Below are 16,798 nucleotides of genomic sequence, written 5' to 3'. Positions count from 1 at the left end.
TTGTGAAAGTGGATATGTTAGGATGCATGGCATCCTATTCATTGACTTGGGTTTTTCTATTGGCTGACTCAGTGGTATGTGTTTTGGTTCCATTGCATGTCGGGGGTATCCTCGTTGAGTAAATTTTATGGACATTTCTCCTTTTCTCTTCTCTCTGGTAATGGGATCTGATACGATTCTGTCTACTCGGGTCAATTGGGATTTTGGAAGTGACATTTTGGTTGCTCTTGGGTGGCTGCTAGTATAGTGTAGCAGACTATTCCTATCGGTTGGTTTATTATATAAGTCAAAGCTTATGTGTCCATCTTGGTCTATGAGTACCAGTGTGTCAAGGAAGCTAATCTTATTGGTGTTAGTCTCTATAGTGAAGCCAAGTTCCGGGTAAATGTTATCTAGGTACTGGTGAAATTGTTGTATGCTAGATAAAGGGCCCCCCAGAGACAAAAGATGTCGTCTATAAATCGTAGCCAGACCTTGGCGCATTGTTTAACCACCTCAGCTCCCTAGCTTAAAACCCCTTAATGACCAGACCACTTTTTACAATTCTGCACTACACTACTTTCACGGTCTATTGCTCGGTCATACAACTTACCACCCAAATGTTAACTCCTTTTCTTCTCACTAATAGAGCTTTCATTTGGTGGTATTTCATTGCTGCTGACATTTTAACTTTTTTTGATATTAATCGAAATTTACTGACATTTTTGCAAAAAAATGACATTTTTCACTTTCGGTTGTATTATTTTTTTTAACTACATTTCTATATAAATTTTTCTCTAAATTCATTGTTCAACGTGTATTTGATAATAAAAAAAAATGCAATAAGTGTAAATTTCTTGGTTTGGGTAAAAGTTATAGCGTTTACAAACTATGGTACAAAAATGTGAATTTCCGCATTTTGAAGCAGCTCTGACTTTCTGAGCACCTGTCATGTTTCCTGAAGTTCTACAATGCCCAGACAGTAGAAACACCCCACAAATGAACCCATTTCGGAAAGTAGACACCCTAAGGTATTCGCTGATGGGCATAGTGAGTTCATGGAAGTTTTTATTTTTTGTCACAAGTTAGCGTAAAATGATTTATTAATTATTTTTTTATTACAAAGTCTCATATTCCACTAACTTGTGACAAAAAAATAAAATTTTACATGAACTCACCATACCCCTCACGGACTACCTTGAGGTGTCTTCTTTCCAAAATGGGGTCACTTATGGGGTATTTATACATACTGCCCTGGCATTTTAGGGGACCTAAAGCGTGAGTAGTAGTTTGGAATCCAAATGCTTAAAAAAATGCCCTGTGAAATCGTAAAGATACTCTTTAGAATTTGGGCCCCTTTGTGCACTAGGCTGCAAAAAAGTGTCACACATGTGGTATCGCCGTACTCAGAAGAAGTAGGGCAATGTGTTTTGGTGTGTATTTTTACATATACCCATGCTGGGTGAGAGAAATATCTCCATCAAATGACAACTTTGTATAAACAAATGGGAAAAGTTGTCTTTTAGAGAGATATTTCTCTCACCCAGCATGCGTATATGTAAAAATACACTCCAAAACACATTGCGCTACTTCTTCTGAGTACAGCGATACCACATGTGTGACACTTTTTTGCAGCCTAGGTGCGCAAAGGGGCCCAAATTCCAATGAGTACCTTTTAGGAGGGCATTTTTAGGCCTTTGGATTCCAGACTTCTTCTCATGCTTTAGGGCCCCTAAAATGCCAGGGCAGTATAAATACCCCACATGTCACCCCATTTTGGAAAGAAGACACCCCAAGGTATTCCGTGAGGGGCATGGCCAGTTCCTAGAAAAAAATTTGGGCTCAAGTTAGCAAAAATGATTTTTTTTTTCTCTTACAAAAACATTTTCCGCTAACTTGTGCCAAAAAAAAAAAGGAACTCGCCATGCCTCTCACGGAATACCTTGGGGTGTCTACTTTCCAAAATGGGGTCACTTGTGGGGTATTTATACTGCCCTGGCATTTTAGGGTCCCTAAAGCGTGAGAAGAAGTCTGGAATATAAATGTCAAAAAAAATTTACGCATTTGGATTCCGTGAGGGGTATGGTAAGTTCATGTGAGATTTTATTTTTTGTCAGAAGTTAGTGGAATATGAGACTTTGTAAGAAAAAACAAAACAACAGAAAAAAAACCAATTTCCGCTAACTCGTGCCAGTGGGGCGGACTGAACGCAAGTGTGCGCGCAAGATCAGGCCTGATCGGGCGAACACTGTTTTTTGTAGAGCCTATAGAACATGTCCTATTCTTGTCCGCAATTGCGGACAAAAGGCATTTTCTATATAGTTCTGGCAATGTGCCGTGTTTTGCGGATCCGCGGTGTCCGTGTTTTGCGGATCCGCAAAACACATACGGACATCTGAATGGAGCCTTGCAGGGGGGTGATCAATGACAGGGGGTGATCAGGGAGTCTATATGGGGTGATCAGGGGTTAATAAGGGGTTAATAAGTGACAGGGGGGGGTGTAGTGTAGTGGTGCTTGGTGCTACTTATTACAGAGCTGCCTGTGTCCTCTGGTGGTCGATCCAAGCATAAGGGACAACCAGAGGACCAGGTAGCAGGTATATCAGACGCTGTTAACAAAATAGCGTCTGATATACCATTCAAGGGTTAAAAAAATTGCATCTACAGCCTTCCAGCGAATGATCGCCGCTGGCAGGCTGTAGATCCACTCGTTTACCTCCCGATCCTGTGAACGTGCGCTCCTGTGTGCGCGCGTTCACAAGAAATCTCGCGGCTCGCGAGATGACGCTCCGGCGCGTCAAGGAGGAGCAGATCGACCGCCGCCAGAATGCAATCCTGCGTTAGGCGGTCTGGAGGCGCTTAAAGAGATGATGAGTATAAACACATTTTTCTTCAAATCTAATCATGCACTCTGGTAAAAAAGTGCCCATGTGGACTCATTTATATTGGCGAGACAACCCAACACATACGTGACAGGATTTCTAAACCCAAATCCACGATTAGAACTGAACAACTACTCCTACCGATTCCGGCACATTTAAAAAAATACAACCATTCAATTTCAATACTACGGTTTCGGGTTCTCGAACAGGTACAGACTCCATGCCGGGGAGGAAATCAGACTTTACTCATAAAACAACATGAATCTTTTGGGATACACCGTTTGGAAAACCTTTTTTCCAAAAGGACTTAACAGAGAATGCGACTTTTTTATAATGTTCCTATATATCGCCTGATTTATCGCTTCTTTTCCTTACAGATACATTCGTTCGGGGATCCCTCCTGAGCCACATAGTCCTTTCTCCATGGGTGAGATTTCCCCCCTCCACCCTTTTCCAACCCCCCCTTCTCCCCCCCTTTTTTTCACCCCTATAGCATAGATACCCGCTACATAGATTACCCCAATAAACTATTACCTATAGATGCATAGAACTAGGTTACTTGCTAGAATTGGTGTTATTAATTGGTTTGGATCATGATTATTATACAGTCAGGTCCATAAATATTGGGACATCAACACAGTTCTTACATTTTTGGCTTTATACACCACCACAATGGATTTGAAATGAAAGGAAGAAGATGTGCTTTAACTGCAGACAGCTTTAATTTGAGGGTATTCACATCCAAATCAGGTGAACGGTTTGGGAATTACAACAGTTTGCATATGTGCCTCCCACTTGTTAAGGGACTAAAAGTAATGGGACAATTGACTTCTCAGCTGTTCCATGGCCAGGTGTGTGTTATTCCCTCATTATACCAATTACAATGAGCAGATAAAAGGCCCAGAGTTCATTTCACGTGTGCTATTTGCATTTGGAATCTGTTGCTGTCAACTCTCAAGATGAGATCCAAAGAGCTGTCACTATCAGTGAAACAAGCTGAAAAAACTAAACAAACCCATCAGAGAGATAGCAAAAACATTAGGCGTAGCCAAAACAACTGTTTGGAACATTCTAAAAAAGAAGAAACGCAGCGGTGAGCTCAGCAACACACAAAACCCGGAAGACATCGGAAAACAGCTGTGGTGAATGACCGAAGAATTCTTTCCCTGGTGAAGAAAACACCCTTCACAACAGTTGGCCAGATTAAGAACACTCTCCAGGAGGTAGGTGTATGTGTGTCAAAGTCAACGAACAAGAGAAGACTTCACCAGAGTGAATACAGAGGGTTCACCACAAGATGTAAACCATTGATGATCCTCAAAAACAGGAAGGCCAGATTAGAGTTTGCCAAACGACATCTAAAAAAGCCTTAACAGTTCTGGAACAACATCCTATGGACAGATGAGACCAAGATCAACTTGTACCAGACTGATGGGAAGAGAAGAGTATGGAGAAGGAAAGGAACCGTTCATGATCCTAAGCATAACACCTCATCAGTGAAGCATGGTGGTGGTAGTGTCATGGCGTGGGCATGCATGGCTGCCAATGGAACTGGTTCTCTTGTATTGCTTCGGGCAATATTATCTGCTCATATTCAGCCAAATGCTACAGAACTCATTGGATGGCGCTTCACAGTGCAGATGGGCAATGACTTAAAGCATACTGCAAAAGCAACCAAAGAGTTTTTTAAGGGAAAAAAGTGGAATGTTATGCAATGGCCAAGTCAATCACCTGACCTGAATCCGATTGAGCATGCATTTTACTTGCTGAAGACAAAACTGAAGGGAAAATGCCCCAAGAACAAGCAGGAACTGAAGACAGTTGCAGTAGAGGCCTGGCAGAGAATCACCAGGGATGAAACCCAGCGTCTGGCATTATCTATGCGTTCCAGACTTCAGGCTGTAATTGACTGCAAAGGATTTGCAACCAAGTATTAAAAAGTGAAAGTTTTGGTCCCTTAACAAGTGGGAGGCACAGAAGAACTGTTGTAATTCCTACACCGTTCACCTGATTTGGATGTAAATACCCTCAAATTAAAGCTGACAGTCTGCAGTTAAAGCACATCTTCTTTGTTTCATTTGGAATCCATTGTGGTGGTGCATAGAGCCACAAATGTTAGAATTGTGTTGATGTCCCAATATTTATGGACCAGACTGTATATGGTTATCTATTCCTATACTATGCCCCATGTCCCTTATCATTCCACTAGTATGTCCATATCTTTCTATACATATATCCTATCTTCTTATATGTTCTCACTCACACTATCAGAGTCGCATTCTTCTGGTACTTATTTCGCCCCCCTACTATGATTGGCTCATATAAGACAATTGTATTTAGCTTTATAAGTATGGGCATTTTCTTCTTGCCCTCTTTTACTGGCCGTCAAATCTCTGGATGGGAACAAATGAAAGGCCCTTGCGGAGAACCTGCATCTCGATATCAGATAGATATCCACCCTCGATCGATTTGGCATGTCGCGACCCGGCGGGTAGGGACCCTCGCTCGGCCGGACTTTGGAGTCCGTGCCGGCATACGGCGAGCGTGTCCTCTCTCCCTTCTAGCCCGGGTCCGACGCTGCGTTTTCGCAGCTCTCGTGGCGGTCCCCTCACCCGTTCGACCCCGTCGCCCAGCTCCGGCTGCCGGCGGTGGGTGCTTGGGGGGGAACCCCTCTGGCTGTCCTGTCGAGCTCGCTCCGAACGGGCAGAAAAACAGGTGTCTGAAGTCGCGCGGTCTCGCCGCGGGAGGACCTCCCGGGCCTAAGGGACGCGTGGGTCGTACGCCCTCCGCCGCTCCCCAGCCACCCGATTCGCTTCGGGCCTAAGGGATGCGTGGGGTGTCTGCCCTCTGCCTCTCCCCAGTAACCCGAGTCGTTCCATCCCTGCGGTGTGCCCTGCGCGGTGGCACATCTTCTCCGCGGTCGATACTCCTAACAACCCGAACGGGCAGAAAAAATGTGTTTGAAACCGTGCGGTCTCGCCCCCACGGGAGGGCCTCCCGGGCCTAAGGGACGCGTGGGTCGCACGCCTTCCGCCGCTCCCCAGTCACCCGATTCGCTTCGGGCCTAAGGGATCGGTGGGGTGCTGTCTGCCCTCTGCCTCTCCCCAGTAACCCGGGTCGCTTCCGTCCCCGCGGCGTTCCCCGTGCGGCGGAGGCACGTCTTTCTCTGCGGTCGACACCCTGACGGGCAGGGAAAATGCGTTTGAAGTCGTGCGGTCTCACCACGGGAGGACAGCCTCCTGGGCCTAAGGGACACGCCGGTGGAACGCCCTCCGCCGCTCCCCAGCGACCCGATTTACTTCGGGCCTAAGGGATGCGTGGGGTGCCTGCCGGTAGCCGTTCCCCAGTCACCCGGGCCGGTCGTTCCGTTCCCGCGGCGCCCTCCGCGCGGCGGCTGCGCTGCTTCTCTGCGGTCGACGCCCGTACGCCCGTACTTCCAGAAAAAAAGGCGTCTGAAGTCGCGCGGTCTCTGGAGGAGGCAGAAGGGAGGAGTGCGGGACTCCTACCCAGGCCCCTGGAACTGCCGGTCGGCTAAAAAAAAAATCTACGAGATGATAGGTTGACCAATTGCAGGTCATCTTTGTTGGTAAATATGGGTGTATGGGGGTTACTTCTTGTTTCTAAACATGTACAGGGACACGGGTATTATCTGCCTCAACCTCTGCCTCTACCATCGTACGCTCTCCTGTACACTTGTGTGTGCAGTGCCCTGTCTGAGACTGTTTGTTCAGGCTCCATCTCACAGTCAGAAGAGGGCACTTCAGTGTCTAGTTCAAGTGTGTCAGTGTGCTTGAAACTGTAGTCAAAGACTTTGCCCTCCTTAAAGTCTCTAATATCTCATATTAAAGAAAACATGTTTTTTCTCCTTGAGTTGAGTATATCTCTCAGTTGTTGTTTTAAGGAAGGTCTCTTTCTTATTAAATTCAGTACAGAATTTTTTAACATGTTCAATACTTTCTTTTAGCTCTGACTCGGTAGTGGACAGCACGGTTTTTTCCTCATCTAATAGCAGTTGCATTAGCCTAATAGATGACTCAATGGACTTTTTTTTCCCTCATTTTTTTATAAAGTTGCCAGATCTCAGGCGGGCAGCTGGAACTATGGGATTATGCAATCCAATGCAATCCAATTTTTTATGTAATTGTCTAAGGATTGAACCTCCCACCAAGAACGAATACATTTTTTGTATACTCGTGTGACCTGTTTGAAAGCAGACGATATTAAGAAATTAAGGACGCTCCCCCTGTCTCTAACTTTGTAATTGTTTCCAATATGGATCATGACTGCTGGGTCTTCACCAGCCCCTCCCAGTAATCTGTTAACCCAATCCGCTATATGTCAAACTCGAGCGCCAGGGGAACAACTGTCACAGAAGGTGTACAGAAAACTAGAAGACACAAAATGAAGAGCCGACTGACTGGATCCAAAACTAAGGAACCAAAGGGATAGCCCTGCAACAGACCTGGCTCTCTCCCTAACTGCTCAGCCTATGCAAAAATCTCAATGGTAGATGATCGCATATCCTCGTTCCTCGACTGTATAACACCTGAACACCCTATAATAGTGAGGGGACACGACCACCGGCTCCCTACACTTGATACAGAGGGAGTCAGGGTCACCTGGGATCCAGCAAACAGGAAAATACAAATGAATGAACAAAACTTATCTGTAGAAGACTCAGTAGTAGCATCCAACATGCACACACTCCAGGAAGTTGTATAAACTTCAAAGTGATGCAGTATGGGAAGGGATTTAAAGGGATGCAATCAGTGCAAATACATGACAGCTGAGAGAGGCTAACGAGATGAGAAAATGAAAGCAAAACAAAAGGAACCTCAAGGAGGAGGTTCTGAAGGACGTCTGTCAGAGCTTCTCAGATGTCTGGTGGTGACAACAACACACCGTTTGACGACCCCAGTCTTTGTGATAGATTGCTCTATCTGAACCTCTAGTAATAGAATCACCCACAAGCAACACCTGTCTGGCCTGCCCTGCACTCCTGGTACCATCCCTTCCGACATCCCCCTCATCTACCAATCTTTCAATCTTGTTGGGGTGTGTCAGATCAGGGTAAGCCTCCCTGACACTCTTCCCTCTCTCTGTTTTCTAGGTACCTACCTCACTTTCCTGATCCTCCATACTACCTTTCTTCCCCTCATCTACCCTACAGAGTGTGTGCTCAGTGGGCAGCAAACTCCCTTTTATATTGCCAAGGTATCTCAGTGTTAAAATTTGCTATTTTAGATACAGTATCTGGGATTCCAAATGTGCAATTTGGTCACATTTTGAACAAAAATATGCACCCTCAAATTTTTGGATCCAGACTGCATACATGTCACAAGATGTGCACTTGACCGATTTGTCAATAATGCAGAAGAGAAAATGCAAAAACACATTGCAATGAAAACCAACAAACTTAATGTAGTCCCCTCTTAAGTCCCTGAGCCTAAAGTCACTTAAAGGGGTTATCCGAGTTAATGAAAAAATAAATAAAAATACCTCTTAACCCCTTAGGGCCTTATTTCACCTTAAGGACCAGGCCATTTTTTGCAAATCTGACCAGTGTCACTTTAAGTGCTGATAACTTTAAAACGCTTTGACTTATCCAGGCCGTTCTGAGATAGTTTTTTCGTCACATATTGTACTTCATGACACTGGTAAAATGAAGTAACAAAAAAAATGCATTTTTATTTATAAAATGTGAAAAAAATTGCTAATTTCAAAGTTTCAATTTCTCTACTTCTATAATACATAGTAATACCTCCAAACATAGGTATTACTTTACATTCCCCATATGTCTACTTCATGTTTGCATCATTTTGGGAATGATATATTATATTTTGGGCATGTTACAAGGCTTAGAAGTTTGGAAGCAAATCTTGAAGTTTTTCAGGGATTTTCAAAAACCCAATTTTTAGGGACCAGTTCAGGTCTGAAGTCACTTTGTGGGGCTTATATAATAGAAACCACCCAAAAATGACCCCATTCTAGAAACTACACCCCTCAAGGTTTTCAAAACTGATTTGAAAAACTTTGTTAACCCTTTAGGTGTTCCACAAGAATTAATGGAAAATAGAGAGATAATTTCAAAATATCACTTTTTGGGCAGATTTTCCATTTTAATATTTTTTTTCAGTTACAAAGCAAGGGTTAACAGCCAAACCAGACTCAATATTTATGGCCCTGATTCTGTAGTTTACAAAAACACCCCATATGTGGTTGTAAACCGCTGTACGGGCACACGGCAGGGTGCAGAAGGAAAGCAATGCCATATGGTTTCTGGAAGGCAGGTTTTGCTGGACTGTTTTTTTTGACACCATGTCCCATTTGAAGCCCCCCTGACGCACCCCTAGAGTAGAAACTCCATAAAAGTGACCCATCTAAGAAACTACACCCCTCAAGGTATTCAAAACTGATTTTACAAACGTTGTTAACCCTTTAGGTGTTACACAAGAATTAATTGAAAATAGAGATACAATTTGAAAATTTCACTTTTTTGGCAGATTTTCCATTTTAATAATTTTTTTCCAGTTACAAAGCAAGGTTTAACAGCCAAACAAAAGTCAATATTTATGGCCCTGATTCTGTAGTGTACAGAAACACCCCATATGTGGTGGTTAACCGCTGTACGGGCACACGGCAGGGCGCAGAAGGAAAGCAATGCCATACGGTTTCTGGAAGGTTTCTGGAAGGCAGGTTTTGCTGGACTGTTTGTTTTTACACCATGAAGCCCTCCCTGATGCAACCCTAGAGTATAAACTCCATAAATGTACCCCATCTAAGAAACTACACCCCTCAAGGTATTCAAAACTGATTCTACAAACGTCATTAACCCTTTAGGTGTTCCACAAGAGTTACTGGCAAATGGAGATGGAATTTCAGAATTTCAATTTTTTGCACATTTTCCATTTTAATCCATTTTTTACAGTAACAAAGCAAGGGTTAACAGCCAAACAAAACTCAACATTTATTGCCCAGATTCTGTAGTTTACAGAAACACCTCATATGTGGTCGTAAACTGCTGTACGGGCAGGTTAGACCATGTGGTATTTTTATAGACCAGGTTGTCACGGACAAGGCGATACCTAATATGTATACTTTTTTTTTATTTATGTATGTTTTACACAATGATTTATTTTTTGAAGCAAAAAAAATCATGTTTTAGTGTTTCCATAGTCTGAGAGCCATAATTTTTTTCAGTTTTTGGGCGATTACCTTGGGTAGGGTATGATTTTTGCGGGATGAGATGACTGTTTTATTGGAACTATTTTGGGTGCGTGTAACTTTTTGATCGCTTGCTATTACACTTTTTGTGATATAAGGTGACAAAAAATGGTTTATTTAGCACAGTTTTTATTTTACATTTTTAACAGTGTTCATCTGAGGGGTTAGGTCATAGGGTTAGGTTAGGTTTTTATAGAGCCGGTCGATACGGACGCGGTGATACCTAATATGTATACTTTTTTTTATGTATGTAAGTTTTACACAATAATATCATTTTTGAAACAAAAACAAAATCATGTTTTAGTGTCTCCATAGTCTGAGAGCCATAGTTTTTACAGTTTTTGGGCGATTATCTTAGGTAGGGTCTCATTTTTTGCGGGATGAGATGATGGTTTGATTGGCACTATTTCGGGGGTGCATATGACTTTTTGATCGCTTGCTATTACACTTTTTGTGATGTAAGGTGACAAAAAATGGTTTATTTAGCACAGTTTTTATTTAATTTTTTTTACGGTGTTCATTTGAGGGGTTAGGTCATGTGATATTTTTATAGAGCGTGTGACTTTTTGATCGCTTGCTATTACACTTTTTGTGATTTAAGGTGACAAAAAATGGTTTATTTAGCACAGTTTTTATTTTAAATTTTTAACTGTGTTCATCTGAGGGGTTAGGTTATGTGATATTTTTATAGAGCCAGTCGATACGGACGCGGCGATACCTAATATGTATACTTTTTATTTATTTATGTAAGTTTTACACAATAATATCATTTTTGAAACAAAAACAAAATCATGTTTTAGTGTCTCCATATTTTGTGCCATAGTTTTTTAATTTTTTGGGCGATTGTCTCAGGTAGGGGCTCATTTTTTGCGGGATGAGGTGACGGTTAGATTGGCACTATTTTGGTGGGCAAACTCCTTTTTGATCGCTTGCTGTTGTACTTTTTGTGATGTAAGGTGACAAAAAAATTGTTTCTTTAGCACAGTTTCTATTTATTTATTTTTTACGGTGTTTATCTGAGGGGTTAGGTCATGTAATATGTTCATAGAGCCGGTCGATACGAACGCGGCGATACCTAATATGTATGTCCCCCCCATTTTTTACCAATTTTTTTTTACTTTATTTGGGGAAAGTTACGTTTTTGTTTATTTTTACTTGAAACTTTTAATTTTTGGGGGGGAAAACTTTATTTTTTCACTTTATTTTTTGTCCCACTTTGGGACTTGAACTTTTGGGGGTCTAATCCTTTGCAATGCATTTCAATACTTCTGTATTGGAATGCATTGGCTGTATGAGTAATACTGTGTATTACTCATACAGATTCTGGGGCCTGTGAGATCCAGGGGGCTGGATCTCACAGGCTCGTCACCGGAAGGCAGCGCGATGCCTTCCTTAGACATCACGCTGCCTTTCTATGCCATCGGGTCCCCACCACAGCTGCATGGGGAACCGATGGAACCGCCAAACGCCACCACCGCAATAAATAAAAGCCGCAAACCGCAGGTCTGAATTGACCTGCGGTTTGCGGCGATCGCCGACATGTGGGTCACGGGATTTGAGCAGGACATAAGGGGGTACCTGTGTCCTTAAGAGGTTAAAACCCATCAGGATATACATATAATTTGGTTAAGCTAGATTTCATCAGGTTAAAACCCATATGTACACCTTTTCATGGCTCTGTCATTGCTGTGTTTACATGCTGAGGGGGCATATTACAACAAAGCCTGAGCTCTGCCTCATGAATATTTCTGGGCGTGAACAATCTGACCATTCCTTCACCCTGCTCTGCACTTTGCATAAAAAAAAAAAAAAACACACACACACACACATCATCTCCTAGCTCACACTGGCAGAAGATCTTCCTGTCACGACACACATTGCAGCTGGAGCTGCCCGCCAGATCCGCTGATCGGTGTGACAAACAGCATTTGTAGACGGATCCGGGTGCGGACCCGTCTACAAATGCATTGCAAGAACGGATCCATCTACCAATGCATTGCAAGAACGGATCAGTCTATCCGCTTGTCATGCGGATGGACGGATCCGTCTGGCAGTCTTTCACACTTTTCATGGTCTGCGCATTCGCAGACCGGAAAGACGGATCCGTCCTTCAGTTGTTTTGCAATGCCGGATCGGCTGACAGTTCCGTCGTCGGAGTTGCCTGCCGGATACGCCGATCAGTGTGACAACTGACAGCATTTGTAAACGGATCAGTCTAGAAATGCATTGCAAGAACGGACCCATCTACCGATGCAGTGCAAGAACGGATCCGTCTACAAATGCATTGCAAGAACGGATCCGTCTACCAATGCATTGCAAGAACGGATCCGTCTATCCGCTTGTCATGCGGATGGACGGATCCCTCTGGCAGTCTTTTTCACAGTTTTCCCGGATCCGTCCTTCAGTTGTTTTTCAATGCCGGAATAGGCAGGCAGTTCCATCGTCGGAGCTGCCTGCCGGATACGCCGATCAGTATGACAAATGATAGCATTTGTAGACGGATCCGTCTAGAAATGCATTGCAAGAATGGATCCATCTAGAAAGGCATTGCAATAACGGATCCTTCTATCCGCTTGTCATGCGGATGGATGGATCCCTCTGGTAGTCTTTCCAAGTTTTCCCGCTCTGCGCAGATCCCTCTGGCAGTCTTTTTCACAGTTTTCCCGGTCTGTGCATGCGCAGACCGGAAAGACAGATCCGTCCTTCAGTTGTTTTGCAATGCCGGATCCGGCAGGCAGTTCCGTCGTCGGGGCTGCCTGCCGGATACCCCAATCAGTATGACAAATGACAGCATTTGTAGACGGATCCGTCTAGAAATGCATTGCAAGAACGGATCCATCTACAAATGCATTGCAAGAACGGATCTGTCTACAAATGCATTGCAACAACGGATCCGTCTATCCCCTTGTCATGCGGATGGACGGATCCCTCTGGTCAGCAGGAGCGATAAACATACCCTGCTGCTGGAGAAGAGATCGCCTCGGCTCTGGTATGTACCACGCATGAGCAATTGCATACCATCGCCAAGGCAGTGTGAGAAGAGCTGGAGAGGGGAGGGCACCAGAGACTCTGACGTCTCGTTTACACAGCCTGGCCACTCCCTCAAGCAGGGAGAAGCCTGTAAACGAGACGTCATCACCAGAGCCGGCTTGCTGACGTCGGGGGGTCACATGACCCATAATTGAACTGGCCAAACAGTGAAAGATAGCTAATAGAAGTGATTTGAAGAAACTTTCAATGGACTATAATAAGAGTAATTAGAATGAATTTATTTAAGTCGGATAACCCCTTTAAGTCACACACTTGCGATGAACAATTGCACGCTTGCAAAACTCTTGTTTTGTCAGAACTATTGGATGAAAAAGAATCCATATTGTGAAGGCCTATTGCATATTCGCATAGGAGCGTTAGGAATGTTTCCCAGGTCGTAAATCAAGGGGGAAGCCAGACAGATATCATTAAGATGTTTCATGCCCGAAGAGAGATAACATAAATTAAATGTCAATTATTATTTTTTTCATAGAAAGAATATATCACTATACAATCATATTATATCTACTATGATTATTCCAATCATAGTAGATATAATATGATTGTATAGTGCTATTATTTGATTTATCCTATTTGTGCAAGTTTTTGGAAACTGAAGTCAAGTATAATCTTGTAATCAAAATATATCCTTTCACTATGGAGAATTAGGTAAGGTTTACAAAATTGTCCCCGAGTGTGTGAATACATAGTAACATAGTATATAAGGCCGAAAAAAGAGATTTGTCGATCCAGTTCGGCCTGTTATCCTGCAGGTTGATCCAGAGGGAGGTTAAAAAATAAATAAAAAATAAATTAAAAAAATGAGGTAAAAGCCCGTTTTCCCTGCTTAAGGGGGAAAAAATTCCTTCCCGACTCCAATCAGGCAATCAGAATAATTCCCTGGATTAACGAGCCCTCTCTAGTAGCTATAGCTTGTAATATTATTATACTCCAGAAATTCATCCAAGCCCCTCTTGAATTCTTTTATTGTACTCACCATCACCACCTCCTCAGACAGAGTTTCATAGTCTCACTGCTGTTACCGTAAAGAATCAGTAGTATAGTGGGACATGTGTTGTCAATCTCAAAGTGACAGGTGCCCGCCCCTTTTCCACACCATAACCCCTCCCAGAAATTCCCTAACCCTGCCCAGATTCGCCCATTTCTCTACCCTCGCCGCCCCAAACCACGCCTAAATGCCTCCCACTTTGATATGATTTTCCTATCATTTTTAAATGTTTAATATAAATTTTATATCAAATGATAAGCTTTTTATACCAATTTATAAGTCCTTATCAAATGATAAGCTTTTATTAACACTTTATATCCCATTTATAACATTTTGATACAGTTTTATACCACTTTCATGTCATTTTGTGATTTGATATCACCTAGATATCATTTTGATATGCCTTTTAGATATTGGCATGCCCGGACATGTCCAAAAGATGCATACTACACGGCCGGGCATCTTTTAATTATAAAAGCAATGATAATAATCAAGGATGACAAAATTTGAATCATTTTAAAAAGTTTTATTAATATTTCTTTATTTACAACACGTCAACTTACATTTTTAACAACCACTTAGAGGCCGACAAGTTTATGTGTAATTACAACAGCGTATACATAATTGTTTCATGCGCTTCGCTACAAAGGAGCCCACAACATGATCATTTTTTCTAAAATCACTCGTAAACATTTTTTAATACACTTTCGACGTCCTGGATTTGTCTGTTTAGATACCTTATAGTCTTAGAATTTTTGTATAAAAATTTTATAAATTCAGCAGGAAATAGCTCACTCGACGGCGATAATCCATAACTATCAAAAAATATAGATACGTTGTCAGGCTGTAATATAATTAAAATCCAGTGTCCGCTTATACGAATTGTCCGAATTTACAATGTATGCCGCCGGGCGGTCAATGATTTTATTTTTGGTTAATAAATCGCACAGAAATACACCTTTAAATATGCAACGGGGGCGTGAAAGTCGGTTTTAATAACACGTGTAATTTCATAATTATTCATTTTTATTGAGAAGCATATAAAATTTCTCTTTTCGGAGATTAGTTCATTTGTCGACGCTTTTGATGCTATAAATGTTTTAGATAAACGGTTCTAACGTTGACGTACGGTTACAAACTCATCAACGGTAAAACTGTATTAAAGGTTAGGGGTTTAATGCTCAACGTCGCTTCCCTTCTATTATTATTTTTTTATAATGTTTTCATGAACTGAATACACAATTATGTTAATAGTGTTTACAATTCCGCTCTGAGAATTCTTTTTACTAGCGAGAAATGACTGCCGGGTTCTTGATCCGGCGATAAAAAAAAAAGCAAACAATGTGTAGCAGTTCAAAAATTCGAACCGGTCCGCGGATAAAGCATTGTCAGCCTTATGCTTTTCCGAAATATGCACAAGCGATATATATTCTCGAACCGCTGATTCGTCTTGGAAATTAGGTTGAAACGGTTTTGCGGGTATCTGTTGCCCCCCCCGTCCAAATATAAGGCTGCATAATTCGCATTATAACGGTTGAAGCACAAGAATTTCTTTGGCAATGACCTGAAAATGACTCGTTGCCCACAAACGCTAGTATTACTGTTCTTGGTACGTTCCCCAGAAAAAGATTCTCGTGGTTAGATATGCAAACACATTTTTGTACTTCTCTGAATAAGTGTTCTGCGCCGCCATAAGAGCTGACAGCTTTCGGCGTGTAGTACTGTTTTTGCAATATCTCGGCAATACCCGTCATTTTAGCAACGTTTTTAAGCAGCGTCTATCAAACAATGCGACCCAACTGTTTACAGAATTTTAACTAATCAAGATAGTGGATTTATTGTAAAAAGAAAAAAGCGGACTACATTTTATTTAAAAACTGTTTATGTAAAACTAATAAAAACATTACAAGACGTTGTGTACAAACACATTTTATATACATTCCAAGTAAAAAGAAATTATGTAAAACAAAAACATTATAATGCGTGACATACAAATACATTTTATATACATTCAAAAGTGTAGCATCTTCAAAAGCTTCTAAAAAGAAATGTGTTTTACCGGGGTACATTTGCCGCGCCAACGTAATCTGTAATTTATCACGAGGGTGTCACGGCTGTTTAAGGGTAACCAGAGCATACACAGTAAGAAGAGTTACTGACCGGACCCAAACTAGGGAAGAGAAAGGGTGACCCCTGTCAGACCCTCAACACTCTCCCTATGCTGCTAAAGCACATGCCCGGATCCAAATGGTGGAACGAGGCATGCCCGCGTACCTTAGACTGATGAGCCCTGTAACCCCTACAATAGTGGAAGGGGCACGGCCACCGATGCCCTGCTCAGAATATGGAGGGAACCGTGGCCACCTCAGATCCAGTCAGGAAATCACCAGGTACACAACAAAGTCTGCACACTTAGCTGATGGAGCTGCAGCCGCAGAGAAGACGGATCCAAGGACCGCTGGCAATATCCGGAGTGCTTGCAGCAGCAGAACACAGGTCCAGAGAACTAGTAGCTTAAGAAGTGAAGATACTCAAGGCAGAGCTACAACTGAAAAGAGAAATATAATCCACGCCCTGCAATAGGAGGAGGGGTGATTTAAAGGCAGGGAAATCAAACGCAGGAGAGACAGCTGGGAGTAAAGACCTCATCACAGGGGCGGAGAAACAGAACAGT

General features: G+C 42.5%; 1 protein-coding gene across 4 annotated transcripts in view; it reads right to left on the bottom strand.

Annotated features, from left to right (window-relative positions):
• The window catches only part of SLC25A17 (solute carrier family 25 member 17), a 388,899-nt gene that overhangs the window by 19,105 nt on the left and 352,996 nt on the right, over positions 1 to 16,798 (bottom strand). The window lies entirely within an intron of this gene.

The sequence above is a fragment of the Bufo gargarizans genome, chromosome 7 (genome assembly GCF_014858855.1).
Source record: "Bufo gargarizans isolate SCDJY-AF-19 chromosome 7, ASM1485885v1, whole genome shotgun sequence".
Classification (NCBI taxonomy): Eukaryota; Metazoa; Chordata; class Amphibia; order Anura; family Bufonidae; genus Bufo; species Bufo gargarizans.
This window is presented reverse-complemented; position numbering and strand designations above follow the sequence as displayed.